This window comes from Nipponia nippon, unplaced genomic scaffold (genome assembly GCF_047370975.1).
Source record: "Nipponia nippon isolate SJK-2023a ecotype South Korea unplaced genomic scaffold, ASM4737097v1 scaffold_1, whole genome shotgun sequence".
In the NCBI taxonomy this organism is placed as follows: Eukaryota; Metazoa; Chordata; class Aves; order Pelecaniformes; family Threskiornithidae; genus Nipponia; species Nipponia nippon.
In genome coordinates this window covers 103762423-103785966 of record NW_028262290.1, presented here as the reverse complement: position 1 = coordinate 103785966, position 23544 = coordinate 103762423, and the positions used below count along the sequence as shown (strand labels likewise).

Genomic DNA, 23544 nt, shown 5'->3' with positions numbered 1-23544 from the left:
ATGTGTTTCTAATTAGCTCAATTATGAAACTGAAAAGAGCTCTCCACTTGCCAGCAGCAGAAAGTTTGTGGAAGCTGTTGAAGAATTGGGCATGTAAGTTGATACTCATTTTTAATGTTGTGTTGTTATAATAATATCAAATATATTTGTGTAGGTTTTTAAATGAGGGGAGAAAGGGGGTAGAAATATGCCTTTCAGTCCAAGGAGGATGCAGGACTTACGGGATGTGTATGGGAGGAACAAAGGGCAGGGAGGGGGAGAGGTTTAGGTGATCTGGAGAGGAGTGAGCATGGGAAAACGGAGGGATAAGGGGAGGAAAAGGGCAGGTCATGGCAATAGTTAGCCGATCAGTATACCAGTCTGCCTGTGCCCTGCATGGCCTGTCTCACCTTCCTTTTAAATTCCTCTCTACATCTTTTCCTGTGTGAGGGACTCGGTTCCAGGAGTGCGGGGGTGCCCAAGCGCAGCAGCTGGAGCCAGACCAGGCAGGAGGTCCTGCGTTTCTGTGGTGCAGCAACGGGGGAGACCAGGGTGAGCAGACCCAAGTGCCAGCAGCTGCAGTGGGACTGTGGGTCACAGGGCTCTGTGTGTCGGTAGTGGCAGTGGCTGGAGTTGAGTGTGGGTCTGGGTGCCAGCAGCTGGAGTGGGACTGCAGCCCCACCAGCAATGAGGGAGGCTGGGTTTCTGGGGCAACTACTGGGCAGACTGTCTGAGCCCAGCTGCTGGGGGGTCCACCCTGGACATAAGCACATACGTGCTCCCACTAGCAGACCTCCATCCTGCTCAGCCAGACAGGGGAAGAGGACGAGGCCACTGGTTCCTGTGGGTGCTCTGTGTGGCCAGCCATGCGTACGTATGTATGTGTTGCATGCACGCTCTGTGTGTGTGTATGCCTACTGGGAATACATTTTCAGCCTCGCTACTGACTGGACTGGGAATGCAGAGCTCCGGCAGCCTTCCCTCTCTTGGACTGGTGGATCCTCCATATTTTCCCCCTAACAGGTACATCTTGGAAATCTGTTACTTTTTAATCAGTGCATGAAAATGGTGCACTGCAAAGGTAGCAACATATAATCACATGCTTCCCTGCTCCAGTGAGGCTGTGGACACTTGGTGTGGCTGTGCCCATCAGCAGTGATGACACCGATGACATCCTGGATGCAGCTGCCATCCTGGGGGTTTCAGGCAGAGAACTAAGCATACTGCTGCTGAAGAAAGTAGTCAATACGATTCCAGACAGGATGGAAAGGCTTACTCGCTCATCTCAGGGGCAGCAGAGGACACAGTGCTCACCTGTACTTTCTATGGAGAAGACAGAGGCAGACGCTTCTGACAAATGTGCAGCAGAAAGGACAAGAGGTGGCAGTCACAGACTGGGAGCTCTGACTGGGCAGAAGGAAAACACTCTTCACCAGGAGGGTGCTTAAGCACAGGAATAGATTGGTCAGAGCAATTGCGGACTGTTCTTCCTTGGGGACGTTCAAAACTTGACTGAATGAGATTCTAAGCAACATGGTTTAGTTAGGTTACTCAAAGAGGGCGTGGGGGATGAACAGAGAAATGTCAGGCTCTGCTGTCCACCAAAAATTGTTTGACCACCTACTGGCTCTCAGTCTCCTTGCAGAACCTGGTGAAGATACAGCAGAGGACTTTGTGCCTGTCCGCATCTGAAAGTTTTAGTGACTGTTGCCAGTTATCCCACATCTTAAAGATCAGTGTGTTGCCACCAGCCTGAGTTCATCTAGCATACTGAGAGTTTGTCGTAGGCCAAGGGCAAAGCAGTCGCTGTGATGAGACCTAGACAGTCATGCGGCTTTTCTTTCTCAGACAAAAGAACACGTAGGAGGGTCAGGGTTAGTTCATACATGGTGTTCTCCTCTGGTGGCTGCTGCAAGTGTTGAGCCTATTGTCCTCTCATCCTCCCCATGTTGCCCATTGTTGGCTGGTGACCATGCTTGGAGCTGATAGATTATTCATACGGCAGGTGTTACCTCTAACAAGCATTAACAGCAATAAAGCTTAAGCCTAAGAAATTTCATAAATAGGCAATGGATGTATACTGCCATCCTTGTGAGACAGGAGAAAGAATGATGTGGCCCTGTCTAATGGCTCATTAAAGGGCTACAGTTCAAAAAGCAAGTTTGTGCTGTAGCTTTCCTTTGAATGGCTTCAAACCACATGTTTAAGGGGGTTGTTCAGTCCAAAGGGCCAGGTTAAGTATGATCTGAAGTAAAATCCTAACACATATAATGTAGATGTAGGGTCCTTAATATTAGCTGTTCTAATCTATCCATCTGTTCTGATCACTCTGCATTACCTGCTAGTGTAGACATATTCACAGTTACTTGTTTTGCATGAATATTTGTGGCCCAATGCAGTTCTTGAGATTACGTGCCTGCCTCCTATAGCTTGGGCAATAGAAGCTTGTACTTCCAGAACTGGAGGTCACTGTTTTGATTCTTGACATTGGTCATCTGCCCACAGGGACTAACATACTTAGAAAACATCTATGTTATTGTGGTTTTAAGTTAAATATCTAAAAGACAGAAGCAGTAACAGTCTTAAGAAAAGATGAGGTAAAGGGAGAATTGGTGATAAATTCCAAGTTGACTCTGAGTTGTCATAGCTTACCTATTACTCTGGACATCCCCACTTTAAAATTTGTATTCATGCATTTTTCCATGAGTCATGTATTCCTATTCCCTTCTACACTGTGGGCCTGGGAAACTTATGAGTACAGTCCCAGTGGTCAAATTCTTAATTGGTACAGGAACAGGGTAAGGAATGGCAACACAACAAGTCTTTCAAACCACATTTCTTGTCTAATTCTTACATGTTTCCAAAGAGTGGAATCGGGCTGTGCTTTCTTCCTTTAATGCCCTACTGTGGAATGGGCTCTCCGACCTACATCTCCTTCCTAGAAGAGAAGCTTTTTGAAACTTTGTTGTCTTATTTGTTATTCTGTTAAAATAGTCTTTTGATGCTATTACCAGAAGGATCAGTGAGATTCAGTTCCTGAACCTCTCTGGACAATTCTTCATGAAAGCAGGCTACCTTTTTCTTACCTTTTTTCAGGAAACTGCTTTGGCTAGCCTTGTTTTGCAAAGATAGTGCTTCCTATGCTAGATGTTAGGGCTTTATATATTTGTATTGGCAGACCCGAGCCCTTACAGAGAACCTCATTTCCATCTATCCATGTCTGAAAGATCCATGGACTGTTAGTCTCTTCACTGGAATAATATCGTCAAACTGCTCATTTCCATTTCTTATGAAGGCTTCTTCTGCTAAGGCTCGTGATCACCGTGGCTTACAGCCTCTTCAGGACTGCTGTACACATGGTTGCTGGTACCGTAGGTAAGCACTCCCCAGTTCTTAAAACACTCAGAATAATATTGAACTTGAAGAAGAAGAAGGGAATATTGTGAAAAAGAAAACTTTACAACATTTCTTTTTTTAACTTCTTCAGGCTGTGTCGTCAGTAGGTACAGTATGCTCGCAGCCCTCTCTTTTAAAGTCCAAATCTTCTGGTTCTTTGGTGAAGAGGATTCTCCAGAAGGGAAGGTGGGTTCTTTGCTCCCTTTATTGTTGCCACAGTTGCATGCAGGAGGCTTGAAGTACAATACTGAGGAAATTCATATGGTAAAATTTACCTGAGTGCTTGCTTACAGATAATCTCCGTGTAACTGTACAAACAGATAACACATTTTGAAGAAAAGTTCTAGGTAAGTAACCTGTCTTTGTTCATCGTTCTGCTAGCCTTTGAATTCTAATGCAAAAGAAAAATGATATAGCTTAGGCTCTTAATGATTTCTTCCTTCGTAATTATGTGTTGCTGCAGCCATTTTTCCAGTTTCCTGTAGCCAGATATATGTCTTGTTGTTTCCTCTTCCAAAGATGTTGCATACTGCAGCTGAAAATACTTTCAAATTCTTTTAAAAAGAAAGAATTTATGCTAAAGGCAGTATATTCAATACACGTAAACTAAAACCAGGCGGTTTCTTTAGACCATTTGAAACCTGGCTGAAGTTAAAGGAACTTCTTTAATATGTGGTCCAACTGATAAATGTTGTACTACTGTTTCTCATGTCACATCACTCATTTTTAGAAAGTGAATGGCAGCTTGGCTCTTCTTTCATCCAGTGGATCTTCTCTGCTGGCAATAATTACATTGGTACTTTTGTGGTGCATTCTGTATGTATTTATGTTGTAGTATGGAGAAAGACCATTCCAGCTCTCATCTTGCTTGCTTGCTTCCCCCCTCTTTGTTAGCTAATGCAAAATTCTGCTTGCTAGCATGTGTGTTGAGTCACTCACGCTCAGCTTGCTCCCTGTCTCCCCACAGAAGAGACAGCACCAGTTGCATTTCCTGCTCCATGTGAGAAATCCACTTGGAAAGCTGGGGGGCAGTTGGTCTGGTTTAGAATCATAGAATCATTAGGTTGGAAAAGACCCTTAAGATCATCGAGTCCAACCGTTAACTTATCACTGCCAAGTCCACCACTAAACCATGTCCTCGAGCACCACATCTACCCTTCTTTTAAATACCTCCAGGGATGGAGACTCAACCACTTCCCTGGGCAGCCTCTTCCAATGCCTGACTACCCTTTCGGTAAAGAAGTTTTTCCTAATATCCAACCTAAACTTCCATGGCGCAGCTTGAGGCTGTTTCCTCTCGTCCTATCACTTGTTACTTGGGAAAAGAGACCAACCCCCACCTCGCTACAGCCTCCTTTCAGGTAGCTGTAGAGAGCAATAAGGTCTCCCCTCAGCCTCCTCTTCTCCTGACTAAACAACCCCAGCTCCCTCAGCTGCTCCTCGTAAGACTTGTTCTCTAGACCCTTCACCAACTTTGTTGCCCTCCTCTGGACACGCTCCAGCACCTCCATGTCCTTCTTGTAGTGAGGGGCCCAAAACTGAACACAGTGCTCAAGGTGCGGCCTCACCAGTGCCAGGTACAGGGGCCCTATCACCTGTCCTGCTGGCCACACTATTCCTGATACAAGCCAGGATGCCATTGGCCTTCTTGGCCACCTGAGCACACTGCTGGCTCATGTTGAGCCGGCTGTCGACCAACACACCTAGGTCCTTTTCCTCCAGGCAGCTCTCCAGCCACGCTTCCCCCAGCCTGTAGCATTGCATGGGGTTGTTGTGACCCAAGTGCAGGACCTGGCACTGAGCCTTTTTGAACCTCATACAGTTGGCCCTGGCCCAAAAATCCAGCCTGTCCAGGTCCCTCTGCAGAGCCTTCCTACCCTCCAGCAGATCAACACTTCCACCCAACTTGGTGTCATCTGCAAACTTACTGAGGGTGCACTCGATCCCCTCATCCAGATCATCGATAAAGACATTGAACAGGACTGGCCCCAACACTGAGCCCTGGGGAGCACCACTTGTGACTGGCCGTCAACTGGATTTGACTCCATTCACCACCACTCTCTGGGCTCGGCCATCCAGCCAGTTTTTAACCCAGTGCAGAGTGCACCCATCCAAGCCATGAGCAGCCAGCTTCTCCAGGAGAATGCTGCGGGAGACAGTGTCAAAGGCCTTACTAAAGTCCAGGTAGACAACATCCACAGCCTTTCCCTCATCCACTAAGCAGGTCACCTTGTCATAGAAGGAGACCAGGTTTGTCAAGCAGGACCTCCCTTTCATAAACCCATGCTGGCTGAGCCTGATCCCCCGGTTGTCCCGCACATGCCGCGTAATGGCACTCAGGATGATCTGCTCTATGGCCTTTGCCAGCACCAAGGTCAGGCTGACAGGGCTGCGGTTCCCTGGATCCTCCTTCCGACCCTTCTTGTAGAGGGGCATCACATTTGCTAACTTCCAGTCATCTGGGACCTCCCCGGTTGACCAGGATGGCTGATAAATGATGGAGTGGCTTGGCAAGCTCCTCTGCCAGCTCCCTCAGTATCTTCGGGTGGATCCCGTCTGGCCCCATGGACTTGTGAGCATCCAGGTGGAGGAGCAGGTCGGTGACTGCCACCTCTTCAACAACTGGGGCTTCGTTCTGCATCCTATCTCCATCTCCCAGTGCAGGGGCCTGAAAACCCCAAGGATGACCAGTCTGACTATTAAAGACTGAGGCAAAGAAGGCATTAAGTACCTCAGCCTTCTCCCCGTCCTTCGTGACAATGTTTCCCTCTGCATCCAACAAAAGAGGGAGATTCTCCCTGGCCCTCCTTTTGTCACTGATATATTTGTAAAAAACATTTTTTGTTATCTTTAACGGCGGTGGCCAGTTTAAGTTCTAGCTGGGCCTTCACCTTTCTAATCTTCTCCCTGCATAACCTCACAACATCCTTGTAGTCTTCCTGAGTCACCTGCCCCTTCTTCCAAAGGTGGTAAGCTCTCCTTTTTTTCCTGAGGTCCAGCCAAAGCTCTCTGTTCAGCCAGGCCAGTCTTCTCCCCTGCCTGCTTGTCTTTTGGCACATGGGGACGGCCTGCTCCTGCGCCTTTAAGACTTCCTCCTTTAATAACATCCAGTCTTCCTGGGCTCCTTTGCCCTTCAGGACTGCCTCCCAAGGGACTCTGTTAACCAGACTCCTAAACAATCCAAAGTTTGCCCTCCTAAAGTTCAGGGTAGCGGTTTTGCTGACCCCCTTCCTTACTTCTCCAAGAATCAAAAACTCCATCATTTCATGGTCACTGTGCCCAAGACAGCCTCTGACCACCACATCGCCCACCAGGCCTTCTCTGTTCATAAACAGCAGGTCCAGCGGGGCACCTCCCCTGGTTGGCTCGCTTACCAGCTGCGTCAGGAAGTTATCTTCCACACACTCCAGGAACCTCGGAGACTGCTTTCTCTCTGCTGTGTTGTATTTCCAGCAGAGATCTGGTAAGTTGAAGTCTCCCACGAGAACAAGGGCTGGAGATTGTGAGACTCCAGCCAACCGCTTGTAGAATACTTTGTCTGTTTCCTCATCCTGGTTGGGTGGTCTATCACAGACTCCCACCAGGATATCTGCCTTATTAGCCTTCCCTCTGATCTTTACCCATAAGCACTCAACCTTAACGTTCTTCCTTGAGCTCTAGACAATCAAAACACTCTCTGATGTACAAGGCTACCCACCACCTCTCCTTCCTTGCCTATCCCTTCTAAAGAGCTTGTAGCCATCCATTGCAGCACTCCAGTTGTGTCAGTCATCCCACCATGTTTCCGTGACGGTGACCACATCATAGTTTTCCTGTTGCGCAATGGCTTCCAGCTCCTCCTGCTTATTGCCCATGCTGTGTGCATTGGTGTAAATGCACTTCAGTTGGGCTATTGATCTCGTCTCCAACACAGGCATGCCACCCCCTAGGCTCATCCCTAGCAAGCCTGGTTTTATCCCCTTGCCCCTTCACACCTAGTTTAAAGCTCTCTCAATGAGGCCTGCTAACTCCTGAGCCAGAATCCTTTTCCCCCTTTGCAACAGGTGAACCCCATCTGTCTCCAGCAGGCCTGGTGCCATGTAAGCTGCCCCATGATTGAAAAACCCAAAATTCCACATCTGGCACCAGCCTCTGAGCCATGTGTTAATGAGATGAGTCCTCCTGTTCCTTTCTGTATGCCTCCCACCTACTGACGGGATGGAGGAAAACACTACCTGCGCTCCTGATCCTTCAAGTAATCACTCCAGTTCTCTAAAGTCCCTTTTGAGCATCTTTGTGCCTCTATCAGCTGCCTCATCACTGCCAACCTGAACAACCAATAGTGGATAATAATTGGATGATTGTACCACCCTAGGGAGCTTCCTGGTAATGTCTCTTATCCTTGCCTCAGGGAGGCAGCAGACTTCCCTATGGGATGGGTCTGGTTGGCATATTGGGCCCTCTGTTCCCCTCAGAAGGGAGTCGCCTATGACAATTACCCTTCTTTTTTTCTTACCAGTGGCCATTGTAGTGCGTGGGGCTGGCTGGTTCCCCCTAGTCAACCCTTTGGATGGATCACTGTCCGTATCTTCATCCTCCTGGCCCTCGAGTTCCAGAGCCTCATACCTGTTGTGTAAGGGCACCTGGGGGGGCGAGGTATGCCGGGAGAGGATCTGCCTGCTGCACTGAGCAGGGATCTGCATCCATTCTCCTCCATCTCTTTGGTCCCCTCCTTCTGCCTGGTGGCAAGAGGGTAGGGGACCCTCTCCTTCCCTTGATGCTTCCATCTGGCGTGCTTGTCTCAGGGATGGTAGGGAGTGGCTCCACCAGTCTATCTCCCTCTTGCACTCCCTGATACTCCACAGTCTTGCTACTTCTTCTTGCAGCTCTGCCACCATGCCGAGCAGATCCTTTACCTGCTCGCACCTCAAATAGGTGTTGTCTCGGCAGCCCTCCATCACCAGAGCAAGGCTCTGGCACTCCCTGCAGCCAGAGACCTGGGTGGCTGCCTGTTTGAGTGGGAGCTCCGTCTGCGTCGCCTTTCTGACGCACCATGCCCTGTTTGCCGGTCCTGTTCGCCGTGCTCCCTTGGGGCCCGTTTAAATCTCCCGCGGTTGCCCCAGCAACGCCCAAGCCCCATCTGCCTCCTTGCAAGAGCAGCCAGTTTTTCTTTGGCGCGAGGACCCCACCAGGCTCTTTATCGGGTTCCCCAGCACAGGAAACCCCCTTTTCCACCCCAATCTAGCACCCAGTCACAGGACTTACCATTGCTGCCGCCGTGTGCCTCGCTGACTCCTTGCTGACTTTAGTTCATTTGAAAAGGTAATCTTTCTCTGCAATTTCTTGAGCAACTGTCTTGCTTTTTTTCCAGCCTGGCTCTTGGAGACTTTCTTCATAAGCAACCTTTAGCAAGAAATTTTATCGCAGTAGTAGGTCTCCCTCTCCCTGCAGTCCTACCTTTATTGTTGATCAGGTTCAATTGCCATCAGCAATTGCATTATGAAAGGACTTTGTGCCCTTGGCATAAAAAACAATGCTTTTTTTTTTAAATAGAATGTAATTTTTAAAAGGAAATTCTGCCAGTCACAGCTATTTTTCTCCAGGCCTTTCCAACCCAAAGGAAATGTCAGGCTATACTTTCCAGCTGCCATGAATCTAACTGCTGCTTGTACTGTTGGACGTTTGCTTGAGAACAGGTAATGTAGTCAATAATTGACACTGCCCTGCATCCATTTCAGGACCAAATTTGTCATCTTTAAAAATATGCTGTACTGCCTTGGTGGTAGTGATAAAGCAATGAGGCAGGGTTGCCTGGCTGCTTGTAAGTGGGAGTGCCTGTTAGGCTAGAGAGCTTTCCATCTGCTTAGATGCAGGGAGAAAAATTTTCACAGACCATTTGTGACATGAGCTCCCTTACTTGTGCACCCCTTCACACAGAACACTTCACAGGTGATTGCTTTTGCTTTGGCCCCTTACTGCTTGAAATTTACAGGATGAAGCATCTGTATTGTGTGCTTGAAGTTTGCAGAATGAAATGTCTCTGTTGGTATGGACTGTGACTCCAGTATCCGTAATGTTCAAAATCTCTCCTAGATTTTTATGTGTGAAGCAGTTCAAAAGTATACAGTAAAATAGAGCAAACTTTAATGCTTTATTTCTGTATTATTTTTCTGGTTGAAATAAGTTGCAATTGCAAGATTTCAATGAGTGACTTACAGAAGTAGACTTCTGTAATGCTTTATGACATCATCCTGGGAAATATCTAAATGCTAGCTAGATACAATTTCTTTAATGAAATTTCTTGGGAGAAAAAGGAAGGAAGGTTACAAGACTAGAGATCATTCAGTGTTATCGTAAGTGAAAGGATCATTATCATGCCATCCTTATTTTAACTGCAAAAAGATAGAAAGCCGTTCTGGTTGGAATTCTTCAAACCTTTAAAGAATACTTCATATACAACAGCCCTAAAAAGAAAACCAAAAAGAGAAAAAGAATCAAATCAAAAGACCAGTGGTGGCACTTTGAAGAACTAGCTCGTTAGCTTCAATGTATATTAACATGAGTTTCCTTTAGTGTCCATCTGTTAGACGTGATTAAGAAGGCATCTGCGCCCTGAGGTAAATATAAAACCTATGAGATACTGTAATCTTTATAGATCTACATTAATCTGAGTTTCTCATTTAAAGGTTGATGCAGTCCTGGGTTACAGTAATACTTACACATGGCGACCGAGCTCCTGCAGATTCTGTATTTGATCAGAAAGCCAGGAGATTTAAAAGAAATTTGGAGATTTTTTTTCTGCACTCCTTAGGGTTTTAGTTGCATCCACATGCCTTATCTAAGTGGTATTGCAAAAACTAGGTGGTCTGCCCAAGACACAGACAGACATGCACTTGTGAAGCAGCAGTAGTGTTTAAGGAGCTTCCAAGACTAGCTCTATGTTACTGATTCCTTTCCTAAGACATAACTGCTCAGGCAGTGGTCTAGTCACTGGGGTTGTCGTGTGTTTTGGTGTGTTTGTTTTCCCTTTATAGTCTTAAGCACTGTTGGAGGTGACTTATATAGGCCAAAGTTCAAGAAGCTGTCATCTCTCGAGATGATCTGTTTACCATGTCTAAGCTGGAGTACAGTAACTTTATAAATTATTACAGGTGTTTTATATATGAGTGACTCATTAGGTTATGAATCAATCACTCAAATACAAACTTGTGTGCTTTTTCTGGCTCCCTGGCACCCTCTTTCAAACTGTCTCCCTAGATGAATCCTGACACTCAGGAAGTAGGAGCTACAAGTCCTAGCAGTGTATCTGATTGTGGGCCTGAAAGAGGTGGCGAGGCTGAAGGGACATTGGCTTATCCAGTTTTCACAAAGGAAATACTTTGAAGAATTGATGGAAGAAATCAAAGCTGATTCTCAAGCAAAGTTGTTCATGCCACGCCCTACTCAAAGAAATGCATCGGAAAATTTCCATAAAAGCAAGGAAAGGGTATTTAAAATCAGAGATGATCACAGAGAGGAAAGGAGGTGAGAGAGCTAGCCATCACTTGGTGTTGCTTAGGCACAATTTAGTATGGACTGATGGCTTTTTACCCAGGCAAGTATCTCCAATACCCTATTCAAAACAGCACTGAGACAGTGACACACGCAATGAGAAATTAAGTCATCTTCCTTGAGGAAGGCTTGGGAGTCACCTGACAAGCTAAAAATAATTATAGAAAGAAAAGCATCATAGCAAGGAACATAATGCAGGTATTTTTGAAGTTCTCAATAAAGAAATGGCTGTGCATACAAACATGATCTTATGCAATAAAAATTCAAAAGATGTGAAAATGATAAATTAAATCAAGGATGAAAAATCAAGGCTAAAAAAGTGAGAAAGAAAGAAACCAAGCTGTATCGCTATCAGTTCTCATGCCATCTGTGCATATGAGGAGGTGCTAGACAGAATTTTGCTGATGCATCTTATTTTATACTGACGATAACACAAGTATTGCATTGTCTGTACTGTTATTTTTGTTCTTTCATACAGAAAATCATCCCAGAATCAGTTTGGTTTATATGGACTTTGAACAACAACAACAAGACGACCCCAAAACATGGACTGTTGTAATCTAGGCAGCTAGAACACTGAGATACGGAGAAAGCACAGCTCTCCAGTAGAGAAAAGAGGAGTGAAACGATAACCACTGAACAAAAACACACTTTCCTCCTATGTAGGAGAAAAACCGTTATTCTTTTTATATATCAGCCATCTCCAGTATAGGGAAAGGACATAGAGCAATCTGGAAAATACTCATGTAGTAGATCATGTTTCTGCTGTGAATGTCGAGGATAAGTTATCCCTGATTATTCTATTCTGCAAAGGGCATCTTGCTGCTGGCTTAAAGCAGTGAGTTTTGGCATCCTAGTCTGTGATGAGGCTTCTTCCCTTGCTTTCACAGAACGACAACTGATAACTTTATCTTGTAGCAAGTACTACTGGGCAGCTCTAACTTTTCTGTTAGCAGATGCAGTCCATGTTTTAGTCTCCCACTGCATGCTCTGATCTACCCTGCAGTTACTTAGAAAAGGACTTAGTTCATGTGGTACAAATGCATAGTACAATTGTAGCCAAGTATCGTATCGGGGAATGTGAAGACCATATCTGTAGGTAGGACAGAGATTCACTGCAGTCAGGAAAATTCCAGCATTGCTAATGCTGCCAGGCTGCGCACCGTAACAGTTGTATGTTCCTGACTGGAAAAAGTAGGTTTTCCATTCAGGTGTATTTTTATGCATGTGCAGTCATGTCATGCCACAGTTAGCAAAACTCTCTTTTAGCAAAGATCTCTTGGGAAGGGGGAGATTTTTCGGCCAAAAGCTCTACAACTACTAGTGTTTTCCCTAGGTTTACAGCACAGTACTCTCCCATCTTGTTCCAAGAGTCCAGGAATGATGATGCATTGAGAAATGGAAGTTTATTTTTCAGAAACTGTTGTTTTACTCACAGTCCCCTAGGTTCAGCTGGAGGCATACCTGATACTTCTTGCACATTTTTCCTCTTGTCTTCAAAGTCACCATTTTGTAAACAACATGGACGTGCAGGATGTTTTAATATATTAACGTTTGTTACTGAAGCGATCTTCAAAAGCGAACCCTGGTGTTTCACTGTAACAGGAGATTGTCTGAATTCTCCTTCCATTCTCAGACATTCATTTTCCACTGTTTCATACAGTTTGAGTCCACTTACAGAATTTAAGTACCTAAGTTATACATCTAGAGTAGGTTCAGTTGCCTAAACAAAGGCATTAACTGACATAATAACGTCCTGGGATATCTCACACATTTACTTAAGCAGGCTGATACAACACAAAAGTGATGAAGACACACATCTTGCTGCAGTGACAGTTGGCATGCCCCAGAGTGCCTAACATGACATTAACAGTTTTGTTTAGACTGAAACCTGTCCTTAGAGTGGGATGATGTGAATGTGTGCATGTATGAGATTATATACATATACATCTGAAAATGGTAAAGATAGCAACTAGCCTTTTTGTAATTGCAAAAGTTCATCGGTTTTGAGTTTAGTTATTGTTTTGTTTGCTTCTATTTGAGCAAGTGCCTAAAATGAGCCCAATGTTGTCATTATTCTGTATGCTTTCTTGATAATGTCAATTCCTGTTCATTACAACAAGAAATCAACCTATAACGCTGATCTTTTCCCATCTGCTGCTTTTGATTGTATGCTGCTCTACGGGTTTACTCCTTAAGTTGAAATAAAAATAGTAGGTTGTGGCATATCTTTTTTTAACAAAGATTAACTCTGGGGGCTCTTTCAGCTTCATTATAATAATAGTTTAAAAATATTCTTTGCTTTGAAGATCAGTCTTGGACAGACGTGACTGGTCACAATCAAGGCAGCAGGAAGCAGCTTTGGGTTTGTTCTGTTTTCATTTAAGAGAAAAGGAACCGCACTTCCATGAATGAACTGAACAGAATGACCTTTTGAATTAAGACTGCTGTCCGAAACGGTAGGCCCATCCTATGGGGAGAGCAAATGTACAGATCAGAAAATTACTTTCATCTTACTTGTGGTTAGACTTATGCTGTTATTTTAAGTTGCTCTTGTGCACGGAAGAGCTGCTGATGTTGAATGTGAATACTTATACACTCAATATAAGAAGGACATCAAACTATTAGAGTGTGTCCAGAGGAGGACAACTAAGATGGTGAAAGGTCTCGAGGGCAAGACTTATGAGGAGCAGCTGAGGTCACTTGCCTTGTTCAGCTTGGAGAAGAGAAGGCTGAGGGGTGACCTCATGGCAGTCTACAACTTCCTCAAGGGGGGCAGCAGAGGGGGAGGTAATGATCTCTTCTCTGGTGACCAGTGGTAGGACACAAGGAAATGGAATGAAGCTGCGTCAGGGAAAGTTTAGGATGGACATTAGGAAAAGTTTCTTCACTGAGAGGATGGTTGCTCACTGGAAGAGGCTCCCTAGGGAAGTGGTCACAGCACCAAGCCTGTCAGAGTTCAAGGAACATCTGGACAATGCTCTTAGTCAAACGGTTTAGCTTTAGGTAGTTCTGCAAGGAGCTGGGAGATGATCCTTATGGGTCCCTGTCCAGGTTTCAGCTGGGATAGAGTTAATTTTCTTCCTAGTAGTTGGTATAGTGCTGTGTTTTGGATTTAGGATGAGAAGAATGTTGCTTAACACACTGATGAAATTTTAGTTGTTGCTAAGTAGTGCTTATGCTAGTCAAGGACTTTTCAGCTTCCCATGCTCTGCCCGGTGCACAAGAAGCTGGGAGGGAGCAGAGCCAGGACAGCTGACCCACACGCTCAGTGTATAAACTGGGGGAGTTGGCTGGGGGGCAGCGATTGCTGCTCTGGGATGTGCTGGGTATCAGTTGGTGGGTGGTGAGCAATTGTATAGTGTATCACTTGCTTTGTGTATTATTATTGTATTATATTATTATTATTACTATTACTACTATTACTACTATTTTATTTTACTTCAATTATTAAACTGTTCTTATCTCAACTCATGAGTTTTCTCACTTTCACCCTTCCAATTCTCTGCCCCATCGCACCAGAGGGGGAGTGAGCGAGCGGCTGTGTGGTGCTTAGTTGCTGGTAGGGATTAAATCACAACAGTCCCTTCCAACTCATGATTCTGTGACTCTATGACTCTCCTTGTGGCACCCTTTTTGTAGCATGTAATAGTACATCAGAAACAGTGTGGCCAGCAGGCCTAGGGAAGTGATCGTCCCCTTGTACTGGGCACTGGTGAGGCCGCACCTTGAGTACTGTGTTCAGTTTTGGGCCCCTCACTACAAGAAGGACAAGGACATGGAGGTGCTGGAGCGTGTCCAGAGGAGGGCAACGAAGTTGGTGAAGGGTCTAGAGCACAAGTCCTATGAGGAGTGGCTGAGGGAGCTGGGGTTGTTTAGTTTGGAGAAGAGGAGGCTGAGGGGAGACCTTATTGCTCTCTCCAACTACCTGCAAGGAGGTTGTAGCGAGGTGGGGGTCAGTCTCTTCTCCCAAGTAACAAGCGACAGGACAAGAGGAAATGGCCTCAAGCTGTGCCAGGGGAAGTTTAGGTTGGATATTAGGAAAAACTTCTTTACCGAAAGGGTAGTTGGGCATTGGAAGAGGCTGCCCAGGGAAGTGGTTGAGTCTCCATCCCTGGAGGTATTTAAAAGATGGGCAGATGTGGTGCTTAGGGACATGGTTTAGTGGTGGACTTGGCAGTGATAGGTTAACGGTTGGACTTGATGCTCTTGAAGGTCTTTTCCAATCTAAATGATACTATGCGCACAAAAAGAGAGCAGTGACAGCAATGAGGAGCAAGGTTAAAGACTCTCTGCACTCACAAATATTTACAGTGTTTTAATTCAGTTTTCGTATTGTAGAGCTAGTAAGGACTCAGTTTTTAGTAGAATATGCAAAATAAAACCCATTTGTAATTTAATCAGCCTGTAAAAATTCTGCTGGTATATAGGTAGATATTTCCTTCTTGTATAAAGTTAGGTATTTTTGCTTATAAAAGCTTGCTATGCATTTTTTCCACAGCTGAAGCTGTTAAATCCATACTGTTTGAATGCATTTGTGAGGTGAGTTCATGTGGTTGTCAGAATTGCTGCTTGGTTCAGCAGTATTTTGCTTCGGTGATCCTGAATGGCGACACATATGTTTTCCAGAAATTATGTTTTATCGTTCTGGAATATGGAGAAATGACATGCAGGACTGCACCCTCAATAAGTCAGGATGCTGCATGTTGTTATGGAAATCTCCGTAATTGGAAGATCAGTGAAAAGCCATTACTTCCAAGGTATGAGTGGTTTAATTTCTATTATTCTGGTTAATGTATTTAACAAACAGATTAGTAAATATAAAACTACTTTTCGTATGTTTGTTGTGTAATTACACATCTATCTGGAGATGGCAAGCATTTTGACATGGTTGCTATATGATTTATTGTTTTCATGCTGTTGAAGTTTTTTGGTATTTGGATTCTGGTTTTGTTGCAACTGACTGTGCTATTTAGATCAAAATGGGACACTTCCTTGCTAAAAAAACCATATCTACAAAGACACAGAGCTATTCTGTGAAGGGGATCACAAGCATTCAGTTTTTATAAAGTATTTTTATTAGTTCTAGTCTAGTTCTTCATTGCACTACATAGGCTTGAAGTTTGGCATTTCCCACACTCAGTTTTGTATGTGTGTTATTTACTGATATGTTAAAAAAAAAGTTTGTAGAGAAGGAGGACTCAGCTGACTAAGATATCAGGTTGTGGCTAAAAACCTTTTTCTTTTCTTTTTGAAATGCCTTTATTCTCCTCGCTGCAATACCTGGAATTTTCTTTTCTGTCAATGTACTTAGTAAAAAATTGGAACAATTTACATTTTCTTCTTTGACTGCCATGTTCAGACAATTGGTATTTGTTGCCTCTGTTCTGTTTTTTCTGTTTTCTTAGTTTCAAAGGCATGAGCTTGACAGTCATGTAGGTAGATTGATTTGGTACCTGGAAGGAACAGGACAGGCTGCTATGTAATGATGTCTGACTCTGTTTTATGTGGCTACTTCATGTTAAAGTGCAGTTAATTGGAGGCAATTTATTTATTTGCAATAAGTTCTAAAGTTTCTACAAACTGTAATACGTCTATGGACCTGGCAGAAAATTTGAGTTAGGTGGAGTAAAAGCAGGTATGCAAACTGGTCATATGCTTTCTTTTTTTCAGTATCTATCTGATGCAATACAATCCAGTACTGATACTTTTCTTATTTGTCATAAGTCCTATTTTTGTGCTGTTAATTCTGTTACTTTTGGCTATCACAGCCTGTCATAAAATTAGTCGAACTCAAATGCATCAGTTGTATGTGCACATTGATGCTGAACATGTAAAATAACATATTTATTTTCTAAATAGTGCATTCAATACTCATTGTAAAATCTAGCTGATTTGGAAAATAAGATTTTCTTAATATTTATGGGGGAGGAGGCGGCAATTTTAAGTGATGCCAGTCAAGAATTCTGAAACTCTTTATAAAAGCTACTGTTTATTTCAATGATTTCTTTGTTTTAACTGAAAAAAAAAATCTCCCCCATGTTTAGGAATTGCTGGATTATTCTTATTCTTGCACTCCAGGAAGTGGCTCAGCACTGCTATTTTTACTGCAAAATGCTAGTACATGTAGGTAGATCAAGAGTTAATCATGTCTTACAGCAAAAATGTAAAAGCACCAAATCAAAACACTTTGTCAAAACTTACATTATACTTGTGAAGCATTCACATCTGAATCTAAAAACTTTACAAGTCGTATTACATAAGATTATTCTACCTTTAAATCATTTAATACACATTTTTTTCATTGGAAGGAAGGTCCAATTTGATAGTTACTCATCTGGTTTTAGTGATCTGCCTATGTATGGTACCAAAACAACTATGCTATTTCACTTTTAAAGACAATTAATTGTAAAGTTAAAATGATAATTATTCTTCTGCCTTCCATATTCTATGCATCTATACCACAGGTGAAGTAAAATTGTAATTTAGTATTAGAAACAATCTCTGTTTCTCAAGTCATCTTCTAATTTTAAAGTATTCAATAGTGTATCGCTGTAGATACACTGGAGGGGATTACTAAAATTGCAATGCATTGCGTGATTGACTTGTTGTAATTAGTTCATTGACGCAGAAGGTGGAGCTAGTCTGGATGATACTATGCTTTCCATATACCAATGAAAGAGGTTTTCTGTTGGGCTTTTGGCTTGCTTGTTTGTTTTTTCTCATCAACAAATAATGCATGTCATTTTTTCATTCTTGTGAGGCTGATTAGGGAGCCACTCAACTCTTTTAGCTTCCTGTTTGGACCTATGAGAATAAGAATATATTTGCTGGAACCTCAATTAATTATTGTTCTGTTGCAATGGAATTAAAGATTTTGGGAACATCAGTACTGTTGGAAGAGGGAGAATGAGAAAGAACAGTCATCAACTCTACTTTCCCTACTGAAGATCAAAGACACAAGATAGCAATAGATCTTTTAACTGAGAGTGGAAGTCTATCATCTTTATTTTTCCCCAGAACTGAACATTTTTGCTTTAGGCATCAGAAAGACATCATTTCTTAAGAACTGAATGGCAGTGAATTTGTTTGCGAAAACCTATTGCAAACTCACTGCACCGCTTTAAAATCCTGATACTCTCCCATCTTTAATCTTATTATAAATGTTGAAAAGCTGCAGAGAAAAACAACTGAAGTCTTTAATACAAATCTACTTAAACTTTGCCCAGCTCTGAAAAGAAATGTGTATTCAACATTATTCAACAATTTTATAAATATATATATATATTTTTTTTTTTTTTTTAAGAAAAGGCCACAACAGAGAAGTCTGGAAAGCTCAGTGGCAAGGAGAGAATGTTGCTGTGAGAATCTTTTCATCAAGGGACTAAAAAAATCATGATTTAAAGAAGCTGACATTTTTAGTACCATACTACTTTGACATGAGTGTATACTGGTATCATTATTTCCAAGTAAAAAGGACTAATTTTTCATATATTTATCTCTTAATGAGAAAATCTTACTAATGTCCTTTTAGGATTCAGGGGGCGGGGAGTTACGTTGTACTTAATTTTTGTTCAAGTCTATAATTCACTTGAAATTTTGTATCGAGAAAAGAACTTTTGAATTATCATCTGAATTATATGGCTTTGAAATATTTTTTCTTACAAGCTTGTAATTTCGCAGATAGTTATCTCTCTGGTTTTGTTTGTTGTTTCTTAAAGAGAGGGTCAAAAAGAACATGATCGATATGATACAGAGGCTTTTAATTTCCTTTTTTCAAACTAAGGCAACAAATATTCAGGCTCCCTCATATGTTATGAGACTGGAGAAAAGTGTCCATTATGAATCTGTCTAAAATTATCATTTTCATAGTTTATTCATTTACTTAAATCCTAATAAAAACCAATTTTACTTCATTGGTGAAACAGAAAAGTAGTAGTTAGAATAAGACCAAGAAGGAATTGATCCCTTTTAATAGAATACAGTTCTTACTGATCAGTGAGTTCATAGTCATTGGCACAAAAAAGATGGTTTGATAAGAAACAAGGATTGTGTCTGGATTTTTTTTTCTTTAAAAAAAAAAAAAAAAGGCTGGAGTTAATTAGTAGCTTTACTGATAGATTTACTGATCCGCTCCAGCCATATCAAATTATTTTCAAATGCAAGCACAGTAACACAAGTTAATGAGAAGAATTTCCTTTTTGGTTTAAGGTTCATTGCATCAGACATGACATCAAGAAATTCCAGTAGAAATTCAGCCTTGCTATGACAAAAATGAGTCACTGACTCATATGTCACTCAATATGCAGTGACATACAGTTGATAATTTATGGTTGTTTAAATTTTATACTTTTTGTTGCAAGTGGTCTTGTATATCTGCATATTAAAATATCTGGGTCAGAAGGTAAACCAGCAACAGCACATAGGCTTTAAAAAGTAAAAATATCTTCATTAAGAATTGTGCTGCTGCATTGCTAATCTCGGTAAGGAATTTTCATTGTTTGAACAATAATCTCTTTTGTAACAAATTCTGGATTAAAAATAACCTGTTCTCCTTGTCGTTAGTAAATCTGCCATGTGTTTGAATGAGGAAAATGAGGAAAATGTAGCATTTATTGGACAACTCGTGTTGCATACAAAACTATAATATATCAATTTGATCAGAACTCTGACTCTATTAATCCTAATACGTCACAACTGATAACGTGTGGTTCATGATTTATTCACTTGTACACAGAAAATGCTAAACAGGATAGAAAGACGGTGACGAAGATATATAATGTCTGTTTGGTTGCATTGTACTTCACAAAAGAATGTTACATCTTTTAATTACCAGTGCTGATAGTTGAGGTAATTATAAAATCAATGATCCAGAAGCAAGGCAGAAACCTAGCAAGGATAACTTCTCAATAAATTATGAATATTACTAGAAAGGATTTTTAATCTAAACTGCCTTTCTTCATAATATTTTTTCGAAACCTTCCTGATTTTTGCCACTTGACATTTAAGATTAAATAATAAAATAACTACTGCGTATCTATTCATAAGTGTGCAAAACTAATTCTTTTGTATCTTTTGGGATCTGAGTAATTTTATTTAGCTATGTATTTTCTGCACTGTGCTTTCTCAGATAGACCTGTGCTATATGTTCTTCTGAAGAAAATAGTTCTATAAATATATTTAAATCAAAGCACAGATTTTGCCAAGATTTACTATTGTCAGTCATACACTCAAGCATCTGCAGTAGCAAGAGAGAAAGGAAGGTATATATAACTAATTTTCTTGGAATTAATTCTGCAGGGTTATTTCTCACTTTTTTTGTAGCATCTATAATTCCTTTCATTTTCATTACCAGGAAAGACTATTTTTATTAGTTTTTCTCAAAATCAAAAATCCCTTATATTATGGAGCAGAGAATAGGGGTGTTAAGGGGTTGCTGCAGTGGCTGACTGTGAATACAGCACCGCAGCATATACAGTGCCTGCGCTAAGGCAGAAGACAGTCAGGGGAACTTTCACGGACTGTTGAATGAACTTTTTACAAAATTTAAGACTTGATAAGATCTAGCAATTAAGTTCACAAGAGCAAACAGAACTTCTCCTTCAACTATATAATAAGTGAAGTAAAAAAAAACCTCATTATCTATTTCCTTTGAAGCATTTGAGGCCATAACTCCCGTGATAGGTAATCCCAGTTTGTTTCTACTATATCTTAAAATAAAAGAATGTGTCACACAGAAAATGGATGGAACAGATATGCAACAAGGAGTTTGAACTTCGTGCTAGAAAGAGATGAAATCCAGGAGGTTTTGAATGTGGGAGATGAGTCCTGACATTTAGAAAATGTTCTCAAATGCAGAGCGTTTCCTAGAGATGAAACAGCTTGCTTTGTTGCTGTCTTTTGTGGTGATTAGGTCTTATTCTGAGGCTGAAAGCATAACTTTTGTTTTTTAATCACCAGAAAGGCTGAAAAATTGCAACAGCTTCCTTTGCTAGGTTTCTCTTCCAGAGCACACTTACAGGCAGTCACTTACAAGGGTCCAGCCAGAACGAGGGTGCTTTAAGGTGCTTCAGGTTTGTTTATGAGCACCTTCAGATCTGCCCTTTACAGCCAAAAGTCCATTACAGTAGTCTCTGCCCTGCTAGTGAAGGCCCCATTCATTTCTGAGACACAGCCTGGAGGTCTGTGTGAAGAATCAGAGAAAAATAGTCCTGAAAAAGATTCCAGAAATCATCAAACCTTCCACGATCCTCCAAAGCGAGATAAACCATATCCACGTGCTTGGCAAACATTTGCCTAGACTATTTCTGAAAGATTTGCCAGACTGTTTCTGGTGGATATTCTACAACTTCCCTAGGCAATACATTTCATTACTTCACTAGCCTTATCTTTGGAAAGCTTTTCTACCTGAATTTTCCTTGCTTCAGTTGTTGTGAAGGGAAACAAGATATATTTGCCACAACTTGTTCGTGACAAAATGCATGTTGACCCTTGCTTGCTGTCATGGTGGTACTCAAAAATAATATTGGATGATCCATTCCAGGTTTGGGTTTTTTTCCCAAACAATCAAAACAAAATTGACTGCTATATAATTTCTTATCTCTTTCCTTTGTCCTTCTTCAAAAGAATCAGTGCCCACTATCCCAGCCTTTTGGTGCATTCCCAGTCCTTCGCAAGCTGTCAAAATCACGCCAAGTCCCAACTGTGCTTCAGCTGTTTCTTTAAACTCCTGCAATGAGCAAGTCCCCTTGAACTAATTTGAAGGCAATGTTCTACCTGTTTTCACTTTTTCTCACTAAGGAATATAGTCAGCTAGCTAGCATCTTCTAGTAATATCAGGGTTTAATTAGTATAGATGAAATAATCTGCCACTGCCTGTTAGAGCATTTCTGCTTTGCTGTAGCACTTCAGCCTTTCTACATATCTTATTTGGTATTAAATAGATAATACTGATTCATTAAATTAAACTTTCATTTTGAAATATTTTTTGATCTTAATTTTAGGCCTTGCAGAAATGCATTCCTGGACAAAGAACTGATCAGATGTTGGAAACAATCCTCTTGATGACTCAGCTTTGGTTGATGGCTTTGATGCCCATAAGCATATTGACATGTGGGCATTTCTTCTTGTTCTATGGGCAATAACAAGAAGAACATTCAGTAATGGTAAGTCCAAAAAAAAGAAAAGAAAAATTAAAATTTGAGTTTTTCTAAACCTGTAAGTAGAATTAGGGATTCCTTGTCAATGAGTTAGTGTTCTAGTGACTAATTAGCAATATTAGAATTGCACTACTAATATAAAATCTGTTCTGTAGCAACAATAAACACGGAAAAAGTAACAAACGTTAACTTAGCCAGCCAGAAAATCAATATGCCAGAATGCTCTTTTCCCTTACCTGCGTTGCATTTGGAAGCATGCCCTCGATACTTCCTATAAAGAATGAGTTTACTCTATTTGTTGCATACCACCTGTTTAGGAGCAAGATGGAGTCTTTAGGCATTTTGTAGAAATGGTACCTTCAAAATTGCACACTGATGTTTGAGATGGTGTATTTTGCTCATATGTAAGGTATTCAGAATGTGCAGCATGCTTTACAGGGATACATGAAGGATAATAGGCTTCTCTGGGAAAAATTCAGGGAATGCAAGAGGAAAGGCAAGGAACACGTACAATTCCTGCAATAGTGTACTAGCTCTAGACACGTGGTCTGTTTTCAGCTATTGTTTTTTCCATTCATTGGGGTTTTTTTTCAACTTGTTTTACTTCCATTTTTGCATATTTTCTTCAATTTATATTCTGAGTGATTTCTAACAAGTATCATAATTTTTTTTTCTCCATTTTGATTTCCTAGTGCAACTGTAAAATCCTTCACATCCTTTTCAAAGGAGAGGATCTCCAGCTGGTCGTCATAAGGCTAGTGATCCAGAGACAGCTAGCTGATTATGTGTCCTAGTTTTCTTTGGTTTGCAGATAATACATTAAGAGATCTAAAAGTGGATTATATTATTTGGTTCAATGTCAGTTTATGTGACAAACAGCTCATCCCCACAAACACGAAGGAGCACAGAGGCACAGCAGCAGGTGGGCGAACCCCTAAGCCCAGTAAAAGGAATGGAGATCCTGTCCCAGCCCACCCCAAAGCTGTCCTGGGAGAGCCATCAGCCTCGCTGTTCAGGCGTAAGACCCAGACGATGAACCTGTGGGAAAGACCCAAGGTGGGAAAAGGGAGGGATCAAGGTGGTTTAGGGAGGACCAAGCATGGGAAAAGAGAGGGAAAAGGGGATAAAAGGGGCTGGTTGTGTATAAACAGGCGGTCGGTCATTACACTTAAGTTCATTATGCTTTGGTCATTACATTAAGGCTGCACCCCGTGCTGTACCAGCACAGTCTGTCCTGTCATCTCATGAAACTCCATTTCTAACTATGTTCTTGGGCGAGGGACAGTGTATTCTGTGTGCACCAAGGTCCGAGTGCCAGCAAGTGGAGCTGGGCCACAGGTGACAGGGCCCACGCATCTGTGCTGCAGCAGCCGGAGCAAGGGAGGGTGCCTACGTGAGTGCGTGATCACGAGTGAAGGTCAGGCAGGGTTTGTTAGCAAGCAGGTCAAGCAGCCTGAGAGACAGGTATGTGCGTGCCTTT

General features: G+C 42.1%; 1 long non-coding RNA gene and 1 pseudogene across 2 annotated transcripts; both read left to right on the top strand.

Moving 5' to 3' along the window:
* Positions 1-304: 304 nt before the first annotated feature.
* On the top strand, positions 305-18324 carry LOC148057531 (uncharacterized). Its single transcript, XR_015700046.1, has 10 exons — positions 305-531; positions 915-1002; positions 3275-3354; positions 3467-3561; positions 3669-3722; positions 8958-9050; positions 13215-13364; positions 15407-15447; positions 15535-15665; positions 18217-18324. It is a non-coding gene; the product is annotated as an uncharacterized LOC148057531 (long non-coding RNA).
* LOC148057530 (activin receptor type-1-like) lies at positions 15568-22582 on the top strand (annotated as a pseudogene). Its single transcript, XR_015702691.1, has 4 exons — positions 15568-15665; positions 18212-18359; positions 19116-19388; positions 21909-22582. The product of XR_015702691.1 is annotated as an activin receptor type-1-like (transcript).
* The last annotated feature ends 962 nt before the right edge of the window (positions 22583-23544 follow it).